Source organism: Sorex fumeus, unplaced genomic scaffold, assembly GCF_029834395.1.
Source record: "Sorex fumeus unplaced genomic scaffold, SorFum_2.1 ptg000240l, whole genome shotgun sequence".
NCBI classification, from domain to species: Eukaryota; Metazoa; Chordata; class Mammalia; order Eulipotyphla; family Soricidae; genus Sorex; species Sorex fumeus.
Window position 1 is genome coordinate 1,381,715 of NW_026606297.1, and position 22,154 is coordinate 1,403,868.

Here is a 22,154-nt window from a genome sequence, read left to right on the forward strand (position 1 = left end):
TTTGACTCACACTCACTGGGGCTCAGAGCTTCCTCCTGGTTCTGAACTCAGGAATCTGTCCTGGTAGTGCTCAGAGAATCATATGGGGTTGCGAGGATCAAACTTCAATTGGCATACAAAGCAAGGACTCATATGCTATACTATTGCTCCAATCTACAAAAAAACTAATTTCTTGTGCTAGGGGAGAAGGCAGTTGGGATTCAGAAGGGACCCTAAGTCAATGGTGGTTGGAGAGATCACACAGGATGGGAGATGTGCGCTGAAAGTAGACAAAGGACCAAGCATGATGGCGTCTCAGTATCTGTATTGCGAACTATAATGCCCCAAAGTAGAGAGAATAAGTATGATAGTAGCACTGTAGCACTGTCCTCCCATTGTTCATCAATTTGCTCAAGTGGGCCCAGCAATGTCTCCATTGTGAGACTTGTTGTTACTGTATTTGGTGGGTGAGATACTCTTGGTAGCTTGCCGGGCTCTCTTGAGAGGGGCGGAGGAATCGAACCCAGGTCAGCTGGGTTGGCCGCGTGCAAGGCAAACACCCTACCCGCTGTGCTATCACTCCAGCGCAAATATCATAGTTCCTGCCATAAATGCAGGGCGTGGGGTGGAGTGGGGGTGGCAGGAGGGATACTGGAGACATTGGTAGTGGAAAATGTACACTGGTGGAGGGATGGGTTTGATCATTGTATGTTATTCGTCGATTGCCTCGAGCAGGCCACAGTAACGTCTCCTTTGTACTAGTCCTGAGCTTTTTAAAAAGTGCCATATTCAAGGCTCTTTCAGAGTTAGGAGAATGAGACCCTTCATTGTTACTGGTATTTGGCATATTGGGTACGCCACGGGGAGTTTGCCAGACTCTGCCGTGTGGGCAGGCTACCGAATGTAGCCTGCCAGTTTGTTCAAAGTAGGAATGAGATGATAAGATGTCAAAATAAAATGTCTCAGCATGATGGTGGCTGGTTCTGGAGGTCTTCGGCTGCTGGCGCCCTGGTCAGGGCGGGGAGAGAAACTCAACCTGCTCCCCTCCAAGGGGCCCCAGCGAGGACAGCCAGGCGCGGGGGCAGGAGGCTCTGCACTGTTCTCTTCCGGGAGCTGGGTTTTATAGTCTCTGAGTCTTGGCCGTTGATGAGATTACACAGCGCCAGGGGGCCAGTTGGTGGGTGTGACCCCTGCCTACTGGAATTTGGAGTAAAACCCAGCCGGCAGTCGAAGACCTCCAGAACCAGCCACCACCATGCTGAGACCACTCTCCGCACACATGAAGGTACCGGCAGAGGAACAAATGCACGCAGGTCCCGGGACTGAGATCTCCAAACCTACTCGGATCGGGGTTGAGCATCCTCCACCCAGATCATTGTATGACTGAAACTAAATCATGAAAGCTTTGTAAATGTATCTCACATGATTCGATTTTGAAATATGGTTGGAAAAAAGAGAATTGTCTTTCAGTCTAGGTTCTTTAGAGATTGAAATTAGAGCACCATAAACTAAGAAGTCTTATACATATTTTTCCATTGGTTGAGAAGCACTACTCATAATACATTTAAACATTTTGATGAACCTACTTGATGCCTGTCACTGTCACTGTCCTCCCGTTGTTCTTCATTTTCTTGAGTGAGCGCCAGTAATGTCTCCATTGTGAGACTTGTTGCTACTGTATTTGGCATATTGAATACACCACGGGGAGCTTGCCAGGCTTTGCCGGGCGGGAGAATACTCTCGGTAGCTTTCCGGGCTCTCCGAGAGGGGTGGAGGAATTGAACCGGGGTGGCTGTGTGCAAGGTAAATGCCCTACCCACTACACTATCGCTCCGGCCCAAACAAAACTATACAGTTTTTTGTTTATAAATAAACAAAACTATATAAACTATATAAATAAAAAATATAAAGTAAATTTGTTATGTGCCAAAGGGGATAGGTTGGGATTCGGAGAGAAACAGGGGTTATTGGTGGAGGGACAGTCACACTGGTGGTGTTGGAACACTAAATGCTTGAAACATGTAAGGATTCTCTACCCCAGACCTTTCTGTAAGCGTATTTTATTTTGATCACTTGGGTCAAGCGAAGATACAAGACACACCATTTCCCGTAAATTGACACATCCTGATTAAAATATAAAAAGTTGAGATCAATGCACTAGAGTGGGGAATCAGGCTGGGCCCTGGGCTCCAGAATCATGGCCAAGTTAAATCATTAAGTTAAAAATAACCCAACTTAAATTCTAAGAAATCGACAGCATTTTAATATGATGTCACTCAATTCCCCTCCCCTATCCCTCATTGAAGTTGTCATAAATAAGAAATTGACAAACACATCTCTGATCCATTTATTTTTCAGGTTCTCGCTTGGATTTGATGAGAATATATGCCTAAGAACGCATATTAGTTTTCAATTATTTATTGATAATTTTTTTAAAAAATAAGTTATGTCCTAAGAACATTTTTTTTTTACTCTAAACCTATTTGTTCCATTGGCCTCCTTGGAAAGAGTCCGGTAATTTTTATTTCCGTTCCGTTGCTGCCCTCCTTGCTTTAAAAGTTTCATACTTGAAATTGTCATCTTTACTCATAAATTTGTCTCATATTTCTCAAAGTATGACAAGTACTAAAGCTCATATAGTGTTTTACAGTCTAATATGTCCTTTCCAATCTATTTAATGGAATCTAAACCACATGTTAATCTCATGAGGTAGATAAGTCAGATGTAATTTCACAGATGAGGAAGCGCACTTCCTCCAAAATCACATGATCAGAATGATAGACCAGGCAGGCACAAGACTCAGCATCTTCAGGTACTTCATATTGTGCTCTTTGAAACATATCAGCCGTACCAAACTCAAAAAATAAATCTCCCTCGGCCTTTTATGAAATAGCATTATGACTGCACTGGGGTGTCCAGAGTGTAAGATAACTTGCGGGTGTTTGATTGCTTCCCCTTCCTTTCTGCCATTTCAGTTCTAAAACGACTGGCCTTGGGAAAGCATCCAAGGTTCATGCAGTAAAACTTGTCTTTTCTGGACATTGGTAAAGTCTAGCCAACATTGTCAGAATAGAAAACACTTTTGCATGTAATATTCATAAGACAAATGAATATTTTAAAGTTGCAAAGATGGCTGAGTTACAACCTCACCAGGTATATTTCTAAAACCTGCTAGGGAATTTCTGCTTGTTTTCATCACAAAGTAGCTTTGGGCAAGGTAGTTCTCCTGGCACAAACAACTATAAAACTGGCCAAAATATAGAAAACAGTTATTTTGTATGTTGAACTATCGGCAAAACAGATCTGCGATACCTGAGAAAAAGCAAGATAAACATCACAGTTATGACTGTTTTGCACCTTCCAACTGCTTTGTTCCTTCCGGTGATTTGCGCCCAGCTCGGCAGGGAGAGGCAGCCCAAGGGGTGCAGAGGAGACCTCGTTGACTGTTTGGGGCAGGAAGTGAGCTACACAGAAAAGAAATTCTAGAATTTAATGTGTGGCTCTCTGTAATCTTTGGTCCAGTTCAAAACTGTGTATGCACTAAGGCAAGTATTCACAGGATAAAGGAGAAGGGTAGCACTGACAAACTGTCACTGTCACTGTCCTCCTGTTGTTCATCGATTTGCTCGAGCAGGCCCAGTAATGTCTCTGTTGTGAGACTTGTTGTTATTGTGTTTGGCATATTGAATATGTCACAGGTAGGTTGCCAGGCTTTGCCATGTGGGGGAGATACTCTTGGTAGCTTGCCAGGCTATCCCAGAGGTATGGAGGAATCAAACCCAGCTCGGCCGGGCTGGCTGTGCGCAAGGCAAACGCCCTACCGCTGTGCTATCACTCCAAAACCCGAGAGGTCTAAGGGTAGCACTAAAGAAAGAAAAAAATACTGGGAAATGTACTGGATAAAATCAAGGTTGAGGTGTTTGCCTTGCACGTAACTGACCCCAGTTCAATCCCTGCTACCACATATGGTTTTCCAAGCACCAGGAGGAGGGAATTTTGAGAGGGAGGGAGGAAGGAGGGAGGGGAGAATGGGAAGGGAAAGAGGAAGGAAGGAAAGGCAGGCAGGGAAGACAGAAAGGCAGGAAGGAAAGAAAGAGAAACATTTACTAGAACTCAAACTCTAGGAGACATTTCAGTACCAACCTGTCAGAGTGAGGACATGTTATTAAATCACTCTGACAGTCCATAAAAGACCTAGAAAGGTCAGTGGGTCTAACCTTTATAGTGTCCACATTAAAAAGAAGAAAAGAGAAACTAAAATATCCACTCAAAAACTTCTCTAACAAAGCTTTAAAATGATCCTTTGTCAGGCTTAAGTAAATTATCTGTTGAAATGAAACTCAAAATTTATTAAGGAAAATGTATCTGCAGCATGAACTATACACTATTTAAAATATTTGACATTGTGAAGAAGCAGAAAACGTGCTGCAGAAACAAGCTAGATTATCACTGTATCACTGTCATCCTGTTGTTCATTGATTTCCTTGAGCAGGCACCAGTAACATCTCCTTCATCCTAGCCCTGAGATTTTAGAAAGTGCCACATTCCAGGCTCTTTCAGGGTAAGGAGAATGAGACCCATCATTGTTACTGGTTTTTGACATATTGAATATGCCCCGGGGAGTTTGCCAGACTCTGCCATGTGGGCAGGATACTTTTGGTTAGCCTGCCAGGTTCTCCAGAGTAAGAACTAGATAATAAGGTGTCGCGCAGCCACATTCACAGGAACTGAATTTTACAGTCTCTGGGTGTTGGCCATTGATGGGATTACACGGCACTGGGGGCACTTGGTGGGTGTAACGCCTACATACTGGAAGATGGGGGATCTGAGTAGAGGAGGCCCAGTCCCAATCCAAGCAGGCTTGGAGATCTATGCCCCGGGTCCCGCACATCGGGGTTCCTCTGCCAGTTCCTTCATGCATGAGGCTCGTCCGAACATGTGGAGAGTGGTCTTAAGAATGGCTGTGGTTGGAACCGGAGGTCTTCAGAGTCTCCTGCCTCCGCGCCTGGTTATCCTCACTGGGGCCCCTTGGAGGAGGGTGGGTTGAGTTTCCCTCCCCACCCCGAGCAGAGCCCTGGCAGCTTAAGTTAGATTATAGAAAATATAATTTCTTGTTACCAATGAGATGAAGCTAAGTTTTTTTTTTATCTTTTGAAAGTGTTATAACTTTTTTCAAAGATTATATCAGAGCATTTCTGCTTATTTTCATCACAAAGTCTTAGGGATTTTTGGAAAAGGATTATATTCCAAAATGCACAAAGTGGCAAGAAAAACAGTACAATGACTTCAGAAAAGAACAGGAATAATTGCTTACTTCATTAAAAATTGTGTAAGCCAGATAACTACAATTGAATAATCTTTACATGTACGAAATAAAAGAATGAAAAATCTAAAATCTTGTGAAAATAGCTTTCAAAAAAGAATGAAAACAAAAACATTTATTTCTACACAAATACCAAAAGAGTTTATCTCCAGCAGACACACATTACAAAATATATTAAAAGAAATCCTTGAGACTAAAGAGAAGTTAGCAGATGGGAAATTGGTCTATGTAAAGAAAGAAGTGTTCCAGAAAGAGTAATATGCAAAAAAATAGAAATGATTTTCTCAGTGCTTAGTTCCAGAGGAGTATGAAAATTCAATATAGTAAACACACTAAATAATATATGTGATATGTATCAATATGCTGCATGTACTATGGTGAACAAAGGATAAATACTGTAAACTGAAGTACAATTAAGGAAATTAAAGAAAAGAGAGAATGAAAATCAATAGAAATCAAAATAAAATCTTTAAAAATTACTTTATATGAAAAAAATTAAGAGGAAAAAATAACAAGGAACTAATGGGACAAAATAAGAAAATATAAAATGATATATTTAAATGTACCAGCACATTTGACAATAACATTGAATGGAACTGCAATTAATCAAAATATAAAAATTTTCAGATTAGATTTTTATTAAGATACCATGCACTTGGGCTGGAGCGATAGCATAGCGGTAGGGCGTTCGCCTTGCACGCAGCCAACATGGCCGACCCGAGTTCGATTCCTCCGCTCCTCTCGGAGAGCCCAGCAAGCTACCGAGGGTATCTCGCCCGCACGGCAGAGCCTGGCAAGCTCCCCGTGACGTATTCGATATGCCAAACACAGTAACAACAAAGTCTCCAATGGAGGCGTTACTGGACCTGCTCGAGCAAAGCAATGATCAACGGGAGGGCCTTTACCTTTTACCTTTACCTAAGATACAATGATTTACAAAATTTTTCATAATAGAGTTGTTTTAGAAACGCAATGTTTCAACATCAGTCCCATCACCGATGTGCCTTTCCCTTCACCAATGTCCCCAGGTTACCTTCCACCCCATAGCCTACCCCATTGGCAGCCATACAACAAACTTATTTCATATTAGTTGCTCCAACAAAACTTAAAGGAATGGCAAATTGAATTATTAGAAAATAGATCAATAAAATTCATTGACTTATGATTAATTGCTATATGATTTTAACCAATGTAAATAAATTAAAGTTATTTAATATAACAAATTCTATTGTCTATTCTCATTTATTTAACTAAGCTTTCAACTCTGTCATCAAAATATATTGCATTACATTTTACTTTTATTTTTACTTGAATCTTACTGTAATAACTATCATATCATCCATATCATAAATTTAAAATGATTCTGTGTTAATATATTTTATAGTTTCCATGAAACAGATAAAATTGACCAATGTAAAATTTAGTAAGAGTGAAGAGAATTAAGAAAATTTAAATGGGAGAATACAAGTATGCCTATGAAACGAACAGCGTTTTATTTTAAGAACAGGAATATTGATTTTTTTCCTAACAGAAAATATTATATCTATAGCTTAAGTATCTGAATTAGTAAAAGGTTGCAATAAAAATATTTGGATATAAAAAACTGATCATACATAGAACAATCAATGTAGATGAGACATTAATTTATTATTGAAAATGTGTAAAATCCCTTAGCAAGCCAGGAATAAACTGCTTTCCTTAATCTAGTAGCAGAAAACTATATGCACCACAGTGAGTGCCATGCTCAACACCACTTATCAGGAAGTTTACCTGTCCTTTAGAGAAGCTCTTTTAATGCCGTTCACTAAGTTGTTGCTTGTCCATGAAGCTTTGTGTCATTCTTTCAAATCTGAATGATAATCTGGAATATTGTTATTAAGATGATCACTCTGTTTTTGTACTATTCTTCCATTCTCTTCTGGCTCCTAGAGTCTCATTTGATACATCTGCTGTAATTCTTTTTCCTTTCTTTTTCTTTTTAATTGAATAACCATGAATTACGACTTTATCAAGTTATTCACAATGAAGTTTCAAGGTTACAATGTTCCAGCATTTTCATTTACCTATAAAAGAAGGATAGGCTGGAGCGATAGCACAGCGGGTAGGGCGTTCGCCTTACAAGCGGCCAACATGGCCGACCCGAGTTCGATTCCTCCACCCCTCTCGGAGAGCCCGGCAAGCTACCGAGAGTATTCGATATGCCAGACACAGTAACAACAAAGTCTCCAATGGAGACGTTACTGGGCCTGCTCGAGCAAATCGACGATCAACGGGAGGGCCTTTACTTTACTTATAAAAGAGGGATGCCAATCCCTCTGCTCATACCCACTTCCCTCTACCAATGGTCCCAGTTTCTCTCCCACCCCCCAGCCTGCCTCTACGTCAGGCACTTTCCCACTCTGCCGCTTTCAGTGTCCTTAGTCTTCTATGACCCTCCTTCATACCCCCACTTTAGTGGCAAACTTGTACTGAAGACCAGTTCTCATGCTCCTTCAAGTGCCGTTGGGCATTTGTTGCTCCCCTACTGCTCCTTACTTTATTTCTCACATATAAGAGAGACGGTTGTGTCTGTCCCTCTCCCTCTGATGATACTCAGCACGATACTCTACAGATCCTTCCACATAGCAGCAAATTGCATGATTCCATCTTTTATGATGGCTGAGTAATATCCATTGTGTACCGTAGCTTCTTTATCCAGTCATCTGTTCTTGGGTACTTGGTTGTTTCCAGACTTCTGCTCTGGTGAATAGTGCAACATTAAACAAAAGCTCCTAGAAACAACAGACTTACATAATAAAGTGGCAGGCTACAAAAACTCACAAAAATCCAGGGCTTTTCTATATGCAAATAATGAAAGAAGAAAGAGAAATTAAAAAAACAATTCCATTTACAATTGTGCCTCAGAAAATCAAGTACAAAAGAAATAAAAGACCTATACAAAGACAATTACAAAATACTACTAGAAGAAGTAAAAGAGGCCAAAAGAAAATGGAAACAATCCCCTGCTCATGAATTGGGAGGATTAGCAACATCCAAGTGTCAATACTCCTCCAGAGCACTGTAATGATTCAATGCAGTCCCTATTAGGAGGAAGATTCTTTGCTGGAGAATTTGGACTAGAACTCAAATCTTCTCGATCAGAGCTGAGGAGCTAGCTCCACAGGCTGAGAGCATGCTTTGCATACCAAGGCCAAGTTTATTCCCTGGAATCAGGTGGTCTTCTAAGCACCATCAGGATTGACTCCTGAGCCTTGAGCCCTGCTGGGTATAGCACAAAAGAATAAAACAAAGTAAAATGCATTTCATGACATGTTATAAATATCACAAATACTATTAGTATCTATTCCACACTATGCATCTATTTCCTCAAATTTTCACACTAAAGGATCAAATATTTAACATAGCAAGGGATGGAGAAAAAATACATTTAAATTATAAAGGGGCATAATATTTTATCAAATACCCAATAAGGATTTTCATGTTATATTTTCATATAATAGGAGCTTGTATGATATCTAGGTTCTTGATTCTAGCATAAGTTTTCCTATTAGACTTTATAAAAAAAGCTGAGTCAAAACATTTAATTTAGTTGTTTACTCATATTGGTCGCACTGATCTTAAATTAGTATTTAATTATAGAAAGTATTATACTAGATTAATTTTATTGGGGGTCATTTCATTATTCTTACACAGAAAAGATTTAATTAGTTTCATTTGAAAAAAATAACAGAAAAACTTCATATTAACTCTTTTCCAACGGATCGATCCACCTTAAAATTCACTAAGCAGTCTTCAGAGGAAGCAAATAGTTTTCCTTATCAGGCCAGGCAGTTAGGTGTTTATTTCCGAACTAATGATTACCAAGATGTTAGTATCATGAGCTATTGTCAATTCTGCAAAATTACTTGTAGAGTGTTCTAGACGTTTGTAATCTGGACCAAATGCAAGGGGCACTGCCTAGAAAATTAAGCCAAAATAATCTTGTTTTGCCCCTGGAGTCCGGAAGAGGCGTTGCATGCTGCTACCACCCACTACAGCTGTTCATACATTCTTCTGTTGGCAGTTGCGAATTGGAATGCTTTCTCCTAAATGCTTAGCTCCCAGGGTAAGTTCTTTAAGAAGTAGATTCCATCCCAGCTGTTCATTCTTAAGAGGATTTCAGGAGCTGGACAAATACTTGAACATCAAAACAGAAATCACACTTTTTTTCTTCTAAAGGAAGTTGTTCCAAACATCATAATGGTAGGAGACTTGATTATACGCAAGACCTAGTAAATAGTCAGAACTACCTCCACTTAATCTATAGAATCACCCCCATTCTTCCCGCGACTCAATTTCTTCTTCTGTAGAATCATCATCCCTAAAGAAATTCTATCAAAATATTGAGAATTTCAAACTTTTTTATTCAAAGAAGCTTGAGTACTTCACTGAAGGCTAAGATTACACCAAAAGTTGGCATTTAATCTTGTGGAATTCCATGCCACACCCTTTTCTTTGAGAATGAGTCAAGTATAAAGAATGATTCTCGTGTAAAAAAATAGGGAATGAGAAGCCCAGGTATGTCTTCATCACTGTTAAAATGGTAAACTGAGGGCCAAGCATTGGCTCAATTGCAAAAGTGCCCCCTTGCAAGCATGAGGCCATGAGTTTAATCCTGGTTTCTATCTACATCTGTCAAGTGTGATCCTGGCAACCCTTGTTTGCACCTGGAGGCTGTGGTGCCTTTGGTCCCCAACTCTGCAATTCCCAGAGATCACCACAAACAGGGGTTTTTGACACCCAGCAAGCATCACAATGAAAGAGACCCGCAAACACCATGGCTGGGGGTGCCATCCCCTAGTGAGCATGTTTGAGCACCACAAGTAAAGGGTTTAAACCTCTGTAGGCACCAGACACAAATGTAAGAGTCCCATAACCAAGCATGTATGTGACCTCCAGTCTGCAACCAAAACATCAGCTGAGGGAAGGAAGTGGAAACTAAAAAACCAAAATAATTAAAAATACATCAAAACCTTGATTACAAGAGGAAGTCCGTACACCAGTGGAATGAATAAGAGAATTCCATCCCAGGAAACAAGAGTCTCACTTGAGGTCAGTTGTTTGTGTGTGTTGTACTTTGGCTCTCTTTCTGTTTTATATACACAGACAGAACAAGCCATACGTTCACATAAAAGCCTCTCAGGAAGCAAACTCATGAATTCTAACAAGTAAGACAGGAGGCATTTAACCTATTGCAGTTGGGTACGTGTGGCCAACATTTCCTTCTGTTCTTCAGAGTTGAATCATCCACTGTAATCTCTTACATGTCCTAGAAAGTACATGGGAGAAGATGGGAGAGACTGGTTTGGTCTCCCCCAAAGGAAGGGGTTATGTCTCCTTTATTTCACTTCATACTCCCAAAAGGTTGGTTTGTCGCAACACTGGAAAATGAGGATTCTGACTCTACTGTGACTGACATGTGTCCTCATTCAGAACACTCTTTTGAGCAAAAACCAAAGAAGAGCTGAGGACTGACAATTTCTTCCCTTGGGACTCACAACTATAAGGCGTCTAAAAGGAGGAAGAAAGGATAAAACAGCAAGGCAAGGTAGTACTGAATTTCCAAGTCACTGAGAGATGCCAAGAAAGACAAAGACAGTGGAAATAAGGGGTTGGAGGACTGATCCACGGTAGGAAGCTTGCCACAAAAGGGAAGAAGGAATGAGTTAATGACAGAGAAGGGGCCACTGTGACAACGATGCTTAGAAATTATCGCTCTGGACACAAACTGAGTGCTCAAAGGACGGAAAGTGATGAACATGATACCCTTTCAGTAACAGTAATGCAAACCACCATGCCTAAAAGGAAAATGAAAAGAGAGAGAGAGTGTAAAAAAGTGTCTGCCATAGAGGCAGGCTGTGGGGTCACAGAGAAAGAAAGGAAATAGAGAGGAAGGAAGGAAGGAAGGAAGGAAGGAAGGAAGGAAGGAAGGAAGGAAGGAAGGAAGGAAGGAAGGAAAGATCCCAGCAGTTTCCAGCACAGGATGCATCCACAGGTGATACTAGGAGTCCAGGAGTCTCAGATAAATCTGCCAGCAGAGGAGAGGAATTTACTCACCAACTTCAACCTCTGTGGTGTCTTTCAATTTACCTGCTGGGGCACTGATTTCTGTGTATCGGAGTGATGCTATTCGGTTCTACTGGACAGGTACTGGAGAAGCCATCTCGCCTGTAGCACATTGCCTCATCTAAGCCCAGCAAGGATGGGCTAAGGTTAAGATTTCTGGGATTTTGGCACAGAAGCAACTCATCCTTCAGAAGCATCACAGAGGGATGCCAAAGGCCCGCCCCCCGTATGCTCCGCCCACCAAGCTCTGGGGCTTCTCCACTGAGCAAATCGCTAAGAGCCAAGATAGGGGTAGATTTAAGTCAACCTGAAAAGATGATGAACTGGGTTCGGGACAATGTGCAATTTTCAAATATTATTTGACTTGTCTCAGTTTCTTCAACTCTAAAATGGTGACCGTATGCATGCTGTCCCATGCCTTGAGACTCAAGTAAGGGACAAAACTTCCCTCATTTATAGCTGTGAACAATTGTAGCAATTGGACAAGCGATTCTTTCCCAATTCTTTCTGCCAACGCTACTGGAAGAGAACCTAATCTATTTGTCAACCCTGATTATTCAACATGGCTTTTATAAACATACTCGGAATTCCACCTTGGAACTCAGAAGGTATTTAAAGAATAAATGGTATTGTAGAACAAATCCCTTCATTCTTGCCTATTTATTTCTGTGAAAAGGTTTCTCAGGGATTTATTAATACAATACAAAAGTATTGGTGCAGAACTCATTTTTACACGATAAATGATATTGAGCCCTGGATATTTTTAAAACTCTCCATCTACCACATTAAAAGGTCTATTTTCAGCAACTTTTGTATTCTTTAACTATTATTCTCCAAACTCTAGCATCCATGAGATTGTTTTTAATCAAGTACCTGCAAGTATTTAAGAAATTGCAAGAAATTCAATCCATAAGAAAATATATGCAATATTTAAAAATTTGTGGCCAGGTACTTTGAAAATTTTTAAATTTTTATTTCTGCATTTTCCCGCAGAGATGACTCAAAAAAGATTTCCATCATAAGCTATATTACATTAGAATTCTGTGGAAGAAGTCAAATGGAAATAAGATTGTGAGGGGAAAGGAATGGCATAAAATCTCCAATTGTAAAAGAAATTCTTCATGAATATGTTAAGTGAACTAAAGGACATCGAATTGAAATTTCAAATCGATTCCACTAGATACACTTAAAAATCATACAACAGTTCTATCTCAAATTTTCAATAATTACAACATGTCCCAAATTCCCATTTTGAAGCTACTTTAAATTAGGCTGGGAAAGGTTATCAGTTGTGCTGGGGGTGCAGCTTCCCAAGCCTTACGAGAGCTTGAGTGAACGCACCCAAGTGGGGAATGAACTTTTTCCCAAGTTGCTGTCTCTTAGACATCTTCCTTAGTTCACTCCACTTCTAACTCCAGGCCATCTTCCTCCTGTCTCCAGCAAAGTCACACCAAGAAAACTCCATGAAAGAAGGCTAGTCCAAAATCTTCTGAGTAAGAATTAATCCTGTGAACTGATTGGATGAGTGGCACTGCCCGTTATACTTTTCATGTTTTATTTTCTCATGGATATTTAATATAGTAGGTTCTCTTAGTCTTCTTTCTTTGTGCGGGAAAGGATTGGGACTATGAGGTACAGGGAATAAATAATAATAATGAATAATCTATTCAAAATAAATAAATAATCTATTCAAAAAAGGATAATTTCTTTAAGTTTTCTAGAGGTAATACTTTTAAAATCCCAAATGAGTACATTATCTTTGATAAATTCTTTTAATTTTAGGAGGTTGTCTAAGGGGTCTGAAAGATAGTGCATAGGTTAAGAACACAGTTGACCCTGGTTCAATTGCTGCAACCCATATAGTCCCCTGAGTACTGCCAGACTGAGCATAAGAGCACTGCTGGTTGTGCCCTCACTCCCCCCAAACAAAATGTTGTTCATGGAGCTACAATGATCACTGCAGGAAACGGCTCTGAATATTCAAAACCATACTCCTAATGTTTGTTTTTATAAATAACAAGCCGGATAATCAAAAAGAAATAATTATAACAAATAACATAAAACACTTGAGAGCAAATTGGACATTTTCTAGTGTAATTTTTACTTAAAAATACATATTTGAGCTAGCATCCTACATCACTGAGAATGGCAGGTATCAAGAAGACTGAAACCAGCTAGTATCAGAGCTGCAGTGAAAAAGGAACCCTCACTTACTCTTCTTGAGAATATCAAATGACTCAGCCTCTGTGAACAGTATAGAGACTTCTCAAATAAATAAGGACAGAGCTTGCATGTGACTGAGATATTCTACTTCTTGGTATCTGTGCTCCCAAACAGAAAAGCATTAATTCAGGAAGATAATATGAACACCTATGCTTACTGCAATGCTATGCACAACAGCCAGGATGTGTAAACAGCCCAAACATTCAATGGCAGGTGAATAATTTGAGGAATAATATACACAAAGAAATTAAATTAAATCATGAGATCATGTCATATGATGTCACCTGGGTGGAACTGAAAGGCATCATCATGTCAAGCAAAGTAAGCCAGAGGAAAAAAGGAAAATACCTGTGAAACAGAGAGAGGGAGACAAAACAAGGGATGACAGTATTGCGTGGTGACAGACCCTTTCACTTGGATTATAAAACTGAGACTATCAAGCAGTGGGGGAATTAGTGGTGGGAAATGAAGTCATGGACTAGAGGGGACAGGGGCGGTTGGCAAAGTCTTGGGCACCTTGGTGGTATTTTCAGCCAACTGGGCTAGAGTTCAAAGCAAGGGCTGGAGAATGTAGTACTTCCCTATCCCTGTGGTGTCATTGACCCCTGGGCCAGCCTCCAGGACCAAACTTGACAATGCACAGGGGACCCTGTGCTGCTGAAAATCAAACCTGAATTAGGCACAAGCCTTGCATGTACCTTAATCACAGGAACTATCTCCTGGTCACAAATTTTTGAAATAGCAAAAAATAGATCATCATATGGTCCACCAATTCCATTCCCAGACATATATTCATCCAAAACATACCACACACACTCATACACACACATACACATACATATTTAATTTAAAAAGATATTTTCATATCTTTCTCATTACAGTATTGTCTACAGTCAAATTAGAAAGATAAAATATCTATACACAATGAAATAATACTCAACGAGATGAAAAGATAAAATTTTACTTCTTGATACCACATATATGGGCTGGAGCGATAGCACAGCGGTAGGGCGTTTGCCTTGCACGCAGCCAACATGGCCGACACGAGTTCGATTCCTCTGCCCCTCTCGGAGAGCCCAGCAAGCTACCGAGAGTATCTCGTCCACACAGCAGAGCCTGGCAAGCCACCCATGATGTATCGATATGCCAGACACAGTAACAACAAAGTTTCCAATGGGGACGTTACTGGGCCCGCTCGAGCAAACGGTTGTCATTTAACACAAGGTAAGTATTTCTTAATAAAGTATATTCTTTGGCTCACTTTTTTAAACTTTATTTTAAATTTATTCCAATAATTTGAGACTATAAATGCAATACTTATACAGGAGGGCCTTTATTATTATATGAAACTGGAGGGCTCATCACTTAATCACTTAATGCCCGTTATTCATCGATTTCCTCGAGCGGGTGCCAGTAACGTCTCCATTCATCCCAGTTGCGTGCTAGCGTAGCCCAATGGTATCTGTTCGTTCTAGGAACATGCAGAGCCTCAAACCGATCATTCAGGGTCTTGACGAAGAAGTCTGACCATCTTGTAGGTGGGCGTCCACGTGATCTTTTGATGTCCCGTGGAATCCAATCAGTAATGGCTCTAGTCCAGCGGTTGTCTGTAAACCTCATTACGTGTCCAGCCCATCTGATTTTTGATGTCTTGGCAAATGAGACAGCATCCCTGATTCTTGAGCGTTGACGAAGATCAGAACTCCGGATTCTATCCCTCATTTGAGTGAATCGTGATATTCCAAGCATAGTTCTTTCGATTCCTCTTTGAGAGACCCGAATAGCGTTCTCATCCTGTTTTCGTAGGGTCCAGGTCTCTGAGGCATATGTTAATGCAGGAAGAACAGTGGAATCAAAGAGATGTGCTCGTAGCTGGATGTTCTTTGTCCTTTTAGTTATTTCTTCAATGCTCTTGAAGGCATTCCAAGCCGCTCTCTTCCTCCTGCGCAACTCAGGTGCCAGGTCATTTATCATGTTGATTTCTCGACCTAGGTATATATAACTGTTGCATTAGGAGATGGTGGTTCCATTGAGATCGAATGGAGCGTCAGGAACAAGGCTGTTTCTCATAAACATTATCTTCGTAAGATTCAGCTGTAGTCCGACCTTTCCACATTCACGGTCAAAGTCGTTCAGCATTTGTGCCGCTTGGCTGATGTTTGGTGTTATTAGAACGATGTCATCAGCAAAGCGGAGGTGGTGTAGTTGCCGACCATCTATCTTCACTCCCATGTTTTCCCATTCCAGTCATCGCATGATGTTCTCAAGGGTGGCACTGAAGAGTTTTGGTGAAATGGTATCACCCTGCCGAACCCCTCTCTTGATATGGATGATTACTTCTTTGTAGAATGGTGAGATCTTGGTAGTGAATCCGCAATAGAGCTCACGAAGGATCCTGATGTATTGAGTTTGTACGCCCTGATTGGCTAGGGCTTCCATGACCGCTTCCGTCTCAACAGAATCAAAGGCCTTTAAATCAATGAACGTTAGACAGAGTGGCATCTTGAACTCCCGAGATACCTCAATGAGCTTGGTTATTGTGTGGATATGGTCGATGGTGCTGAATCCTTTTCGGAATCCAGCTTGTTCACATGGTTGTCCTTCATCTAGTGTTCTGCTAATCCTATTCAGGATGACTCGAGTGAATAGTTTGTAGATGACAGACAATAGGCAGATTGGGCGATAGTTGCCAATGTCGTGGATGTCTCCTTTCTTGTATAGTAGTACAGTCTTGCTGGTTTTCCATTGGGATGGAACCTTGCATTCAGACAGGTAGCGTGTGAAGAGTCGAGCCAATGTATTGATGAGTACTGATGGTAAGTTCTTCAGGTGTTCAGGTCTGATCTTGTCTGGGCCAGGTGCTCTTTGTTTCTTTACCGACGAGATGGCTCATACTAAGTGAAATAAGTCAACTGCAGGACTGAGGTTAAACACTGTCCTCCTGTTGTTCATCGATTTGCTCAAGCAGGCCCAGTAACGTCTCCATTTTTTGGAGACTTATTGTTACTGTGTTTGGCATATTGAATACGTCATGGGTAGCTTGCCAGGCTCTGCCGCGTGGGCGAGATACTCTCGGTAGCTTGCCGGGCTCTCTGAGAGGGGCGGAGGAATCAAACCCGGCCTGGCCAGGCTAGCTGCATGCAAGGCAAATGTCCTACCACTGTGCTATCACTCCAGCCCAGGACTGAGGTTATGAAACAAAAATGTTTTATAAAAGAGAGGGTGTCCCATAGACAGTGGTGGGTTGAAGTTCTGAACCGAGTGGTAGGAAAAGATGTCATTCATTCCCTACAGATCCTTTTTAGCGCCCCCTACTCTAAGAAACTGACTGAACTGTATCTTTTTCTAAGTGTTAAACCAGATTTAAACTATAACCACAGTGTGTAAGCAGAGCATATATAGTATTTTCAAATATATTCTATATTTGCACTTGCTGCTTTATATGGAGTGTGTATACACTAGTGGTCTCCACACTGCCCATGGTGTATTTTAATCTCCATTGTGTATTTTAATCTCCAATTTTAGACCTTTGAAATGGAACTATTGCACTTTATACCCTTTGTGAACTTACTATGGCAATTATGCTTGATATTAAAGTGGCATTTTCTGTGAAAAAAATATATAGGTAGATTGAATAACTAAACTTACTCAAACCTAAAGGTGATTCTATAAATAAATATATCCCCAATTATTTTAGGGTTTCCCCCCTTGATTTGTGATGGGTTTTGTAACTTTCCTCGAGAGAATAAAAAGCAGACTTCATACAAATTTGTGACATAAATCACATGTATTATTGCCCACAGAAAATTTTATTCTTAATGTATTGCAATGAATTATGTGTAGCAATAAATGTGTGTCATTAAAAATATATATAGCTATTAAGTCTGGATTTTACGTTTTATTAAATGAATTGTTATGTATCTCTAAGTGGTTGTCCTTTAACAAATCTGAGTATATTTACACAAGGTAAGTATTTCTTAATAAAGTATATTCTTTGGCTCACTTTTTTAACTTTATTTTGAATGTATTCCAATAATTTGAGACTATAAATGCAATACTTATACTTACATAGTTATATTTGCTAGGCACCAGGAATCCTATATAAGTATGTAATAAGATGTTCAGAGAAATCTCTAGATGTCAATGGTGTAGTGTACAAAGGCACATACTCCAAGCATGAAGTAGGGGCTGCCACACTAACATAACGCGAATCTTAGGTAACACCATGGCCTGCCTATTTCCTCCCTGAAAGAGAACGAGAGGAAGTGCTAGGGAGATGGTCCAAAGGGCTGGAGCACATGCTTTGCATGAGGGAGCCATGGTTTCACTCCTCAGCACCATAGGATTCCTTAAGCACCAGCTGGTTCCCTAAGCACTTCGAATTGTGACCCCCCAAAAGATGAGCAAGAGTGATAACTTCTCTTAAGGCTTATGTTCATTCTATATGATGACTTTCTCACTGTGCATCTCATTCATTCTTCTTTCATCTTCCATAGTTTCATTACAGATGAGAGAATGAACACTACAATAAACGTGCTGGTGCCAGCACTTTCTCTCCCAGTCCCAATACCCGCATGTCATCCTTTATTTATCTAAGTCATTTCCCCACTCCCCATCTACCTGAGTAGCCAGGATCTAGTCCGTGCTTGTCTGCTCTCAGGGCTCACCAGGTGTCCCATTTGTATTTCCGCATCTGCACACACACAACACTTAAAAGATGATTCCAGCAGCTGGAGTGATAGCACAGCGGGTAGGGCGTTTTCCTTGCACATGGTCAACACGGGTTCGATTCCCAGCATCCCATATGGTCCCCTGAGCACCTCCAGGAGTAATTCCTGAGTTCAGAGCCAGGAGCCTGAGTTCAGAGCCAGGAGTAACCCCTGTGCATTGCCGGGTGTGATCCAGAAAGAAAAAAAAAAGATGATTCCAAGGTTCCCCTCCTGCATTCTCCTCTGAGAAGTCTCCGTATTTGCTATTCTCATGCTCAGTTCAGGGATCACTGCTAACACACAGGTTGAGGCCATGAGTTCTGACTGTCATCTCTAAAGTCCAAGTTATTAGACTCTAGAAGGTCACTACACTGATGAAGCCTTTTATTTTCTCCCAATTTTCCCTTCTCCAGATTGCCTGCTGCTGTTTTGTTCCCTTGGCAACTCAGTCCATGAGCAAACCACATCCAACTATCTGATTCTTGAGACAGATAAATTATTTTTAACCCTCTCTCCTCTTCTATCATGATCACTACAGGACACTTGTAGCACAATCACTTTTGTTCATTTTCTAAAATAAAAATGATATACAAAAGAGAAGTAAAGGTAGAGATCATTTTATTAAGTTTAACACATAGAACATGTTTCTTAACAAAAAACAAAAGAACGTTAAATAAATATTGCAGTGCAAAATAGGAAAATGGGCGCTATATTGGGTTGAATTGGACCTCCCAAAAGATATGTCCCTGGCCTAACCTCTGTTCCTAGTCTTAAAGATATAACTTAGTGAAAGAGTTCAAGATGAGATCATCCTGGATAAACTGGAGGATTTCAAAATCTAGTAATAAGATTATAGGAAATGAAATCACATATATGGGAAGAGATTTGAAGGTGATGGAGGCAGAGGCTAGAAAAGCTTGCAGAAGCCTCAAGAATCTAGGAACATTGGTACCTGTTCTGTCATGAGTTTCCAAAAGGAATTACCCAACACATTAGTTTGAGATTTCTTCCTGCCAAAATTGTAAGAAAATTTCTGTTGTTTTAAGCCACCTGGTTTGTGATAGAAAATTAATACAATAGTGGAATAGTACTTTTTCTCACATACACAAAAGTTATTTGAAAAGAGGTGGAAACTGAGAGCCATCCATTACAGTGGGTAAGGCATTTGCCTTGCATGCAGCAGACGTGAGTTCAATCCCAGCATACTAAGTTGTTTCTCAAGGTTTCCAGTAGTAATTCCTGAGTGCAGAGATAGGAGGTGAATGGCGGGGGGGGTGGGGGGGGAGAGAGAGAGAGAGAGAGAACAAGAGGAAGGGAGGAAGGGAGGAAGGGAGGAAGGGAGGAAGGAAGGAAGGAAGGAAGGAAGGAAGGAAGGAAGGAAGGAAGGAAGGAAGGAAGGAAAAGATTTATGCCATTTTGACTTTCACACCTTAGCTTTGCAATTTGTCAATTACTTCATCAGTATTTATTTCTACACATTTGTGTACAACACACAAGATAATTGCCTATCTATATCAGTAATAGTTAACTAAATCATTTTTCAAATTTAATATGGAAAATTTTCTTTCACATTAAGCCTTAAACCTACAGTATTTAGAAAAAGTCTTAAGCATGAAAATATTGGCTAGAGTTCTCTAAAAATATGATTTCACAATAAATATCAGAAATCACAGTACTATCCAGATTTTTATTTTCTTTTATTATAGATTCTTAATTTCTTTCTATTGTAAAAGTTTAAACAGAAATAAAAACTCTAAGGTTTTATTTTAGGGAGCCAGAGTAAAGGCCAATTTTCATCTTGTCTTATTATGTCACTAACTGTGCCAACTTTAGATATAATTTTTAAACACAGGACCACGCAATATCATGTGAGCAGAAGTCATGAAACTCATCCCACAAAAACTTCCGCGAATCTAAACTTTATAACGACAGACTGTGAATTGTTCCTCTTGCTTGTAGTTCCGGCTGACTATAAGATTGTAAATTCTCCGAATTCGGTTCCACAAAGTGTAATTTGTTATTAAAGATTCCAGAGTTATATGTTTTCATTTTGTTTTGTTTTGTTTTGTTTGGGGACCACGCCCAGTGGAGCTCATGGGTTACCCCTGATTCTGTGTTCACTCCTGGCAGGTTCCGGGACCATATGGGCTGCCAAGGATCATACCCGGGTTGGTCTCATGTGAGACAAGCGCCCTACCTTCTGTGTGGTCTCTCTGATCCTTACATATTTTCTGATTGAAGTTTTCATATACCTGGGGTAGATGTCCAGGATTGAATCGTGAGCTCACACAGTATCTCTAACCCAATTTTGTTTAGAAGTCTCAAATTCTTTTTCCAAAGAGCTTGGACCACCAGCAAGATGAATGAGAGTTTCTTTAGTCACATTTCCACCAGCATTTATCATTTTCTGTTATTTTGCTATTAGTCATTCACTTTATATTTTACATATTATATATTATTCACAGTATCACATTATAATTTTGATTTGCATATCTTTGATAAAAAGTGATGAACATTTTTTGCCTATATTGTTAGCCATTTTTATGGCAACCTTGTGGAATTGCCTCTTACTCTCTCCCCATTGTATGAGGGGGTTGTTTGTTGTTTTGGTTGTTGTTGAGTGTTGAGGGTGCTTTATATATCTTTATTAGCCCTCTGAGGTGTGATGTAAAATATTTTCTCCCAAGCAGTAAGGAATTTTTAATTTTAGGTCCTATTTCCTTCATGATGGGCTGAATCGATAGCACGGCAGGTAGGGCATTTGCCTTGCATGCAGCCGACCCGGATTCGACCCAGAGAGCCTGGCAAGCTACTGAGAGTATTCCACCACATGACAGAGCCTGGCAAGCTCCCTGTGGCACATTCAATAAGCCAAAAACAGTCACAACAAGTCTCGCAATGGAGACGTTGCTGGTGCCCGATTGAGCAAATCGATAAACAATGGGAGGACAGTGCTACAGAGCTATTTCCTTCATGGTACCGAAGATTTTAGTTTGATGCAGTCTCATTTATTTCTGCTATTTTCTTAGCAAACAGGGTCATATTATTAAAAAAAAAAACTCGAAGTCAAGATGCAGTAAAGTACTACCTATTTTTTTCTCTGTGTATTTTGTAGAAACAGGTTTGATATCAAGGTCTTTAATCCATTTTAAATTAATATTTGTATGTGGTATGAGATAGGGATCTAATTTCCTTTTTTTTTCTTTTTGCAAGTGGCTATCCAGTTTTTCTTGCAGCATTTGCTGAAGAGGATTCCTTGCTAATCAAAAGGATCTACACATACTTGTGTTCATTGCATCATTATCTACAATAGCCAAGGTCTAGAGACAACCAAGTGTTCAACAAGTGAATAAAGAAATCTTGGTATAGATAGAAATAAAATGCTACTGAGCTATGAAAAAACCTGAGAAATGATGCAATTTTCTGCAATTTGGATGACATTGGGGAGAGTCATGCTAAGTGATAAGGTAAAGGTAAAGGTAAAGGCCCTCCCGTTGATCGTCGATTTGCTCGAGCGGGCCCAGTAACGTCTCCATTGGAGACTTGGTTGTTTCTGTGTCTGGCATATCGAATACTCTCGGTAGCTTGCCGGGCTCTCCGAGAGGGGCGGAGGAATCGAACTCGGGTCGGCCATGTTGGCCGCTTGTAAGGCGAACGCCCTACCGCTATGCTATCACTCCAGCCCACAGCTCAGTCGGTAGAGCATGAGACTCTTAATCTCAGGGTCGTGGGTTCGAGCCCCACGTTGGGCGTTGAGTTGCTGCTAAGTGAAGTGATTAAAAATGGAAAAACTAAACACTAGCTAATCCCACTTA

At 40.4% G+C, this 22,154-nt stretch overlaps 1 non-coding gene and 1 pseudogene across 1 annotated transcript; both read left to right on the plus strand.

The window, feature by feature from the left end:
- The window catches only part of LOC130018164 (F-box/LRR-repeat protein 4-like), a 140,069-nt pseudogene that overhangs the window by 68,362 nt on the left and 49,553 nt on the right, over window positions 1-22,154 (plus strand).
- Window positions 22,021-22,091, plus strand: TRNAK-CUU (transfer RNA lysine (anticodon CUU)). The gene has a single exon. It is a non-coding gene; the product is annotated as a tRNA-Lys (tRNA).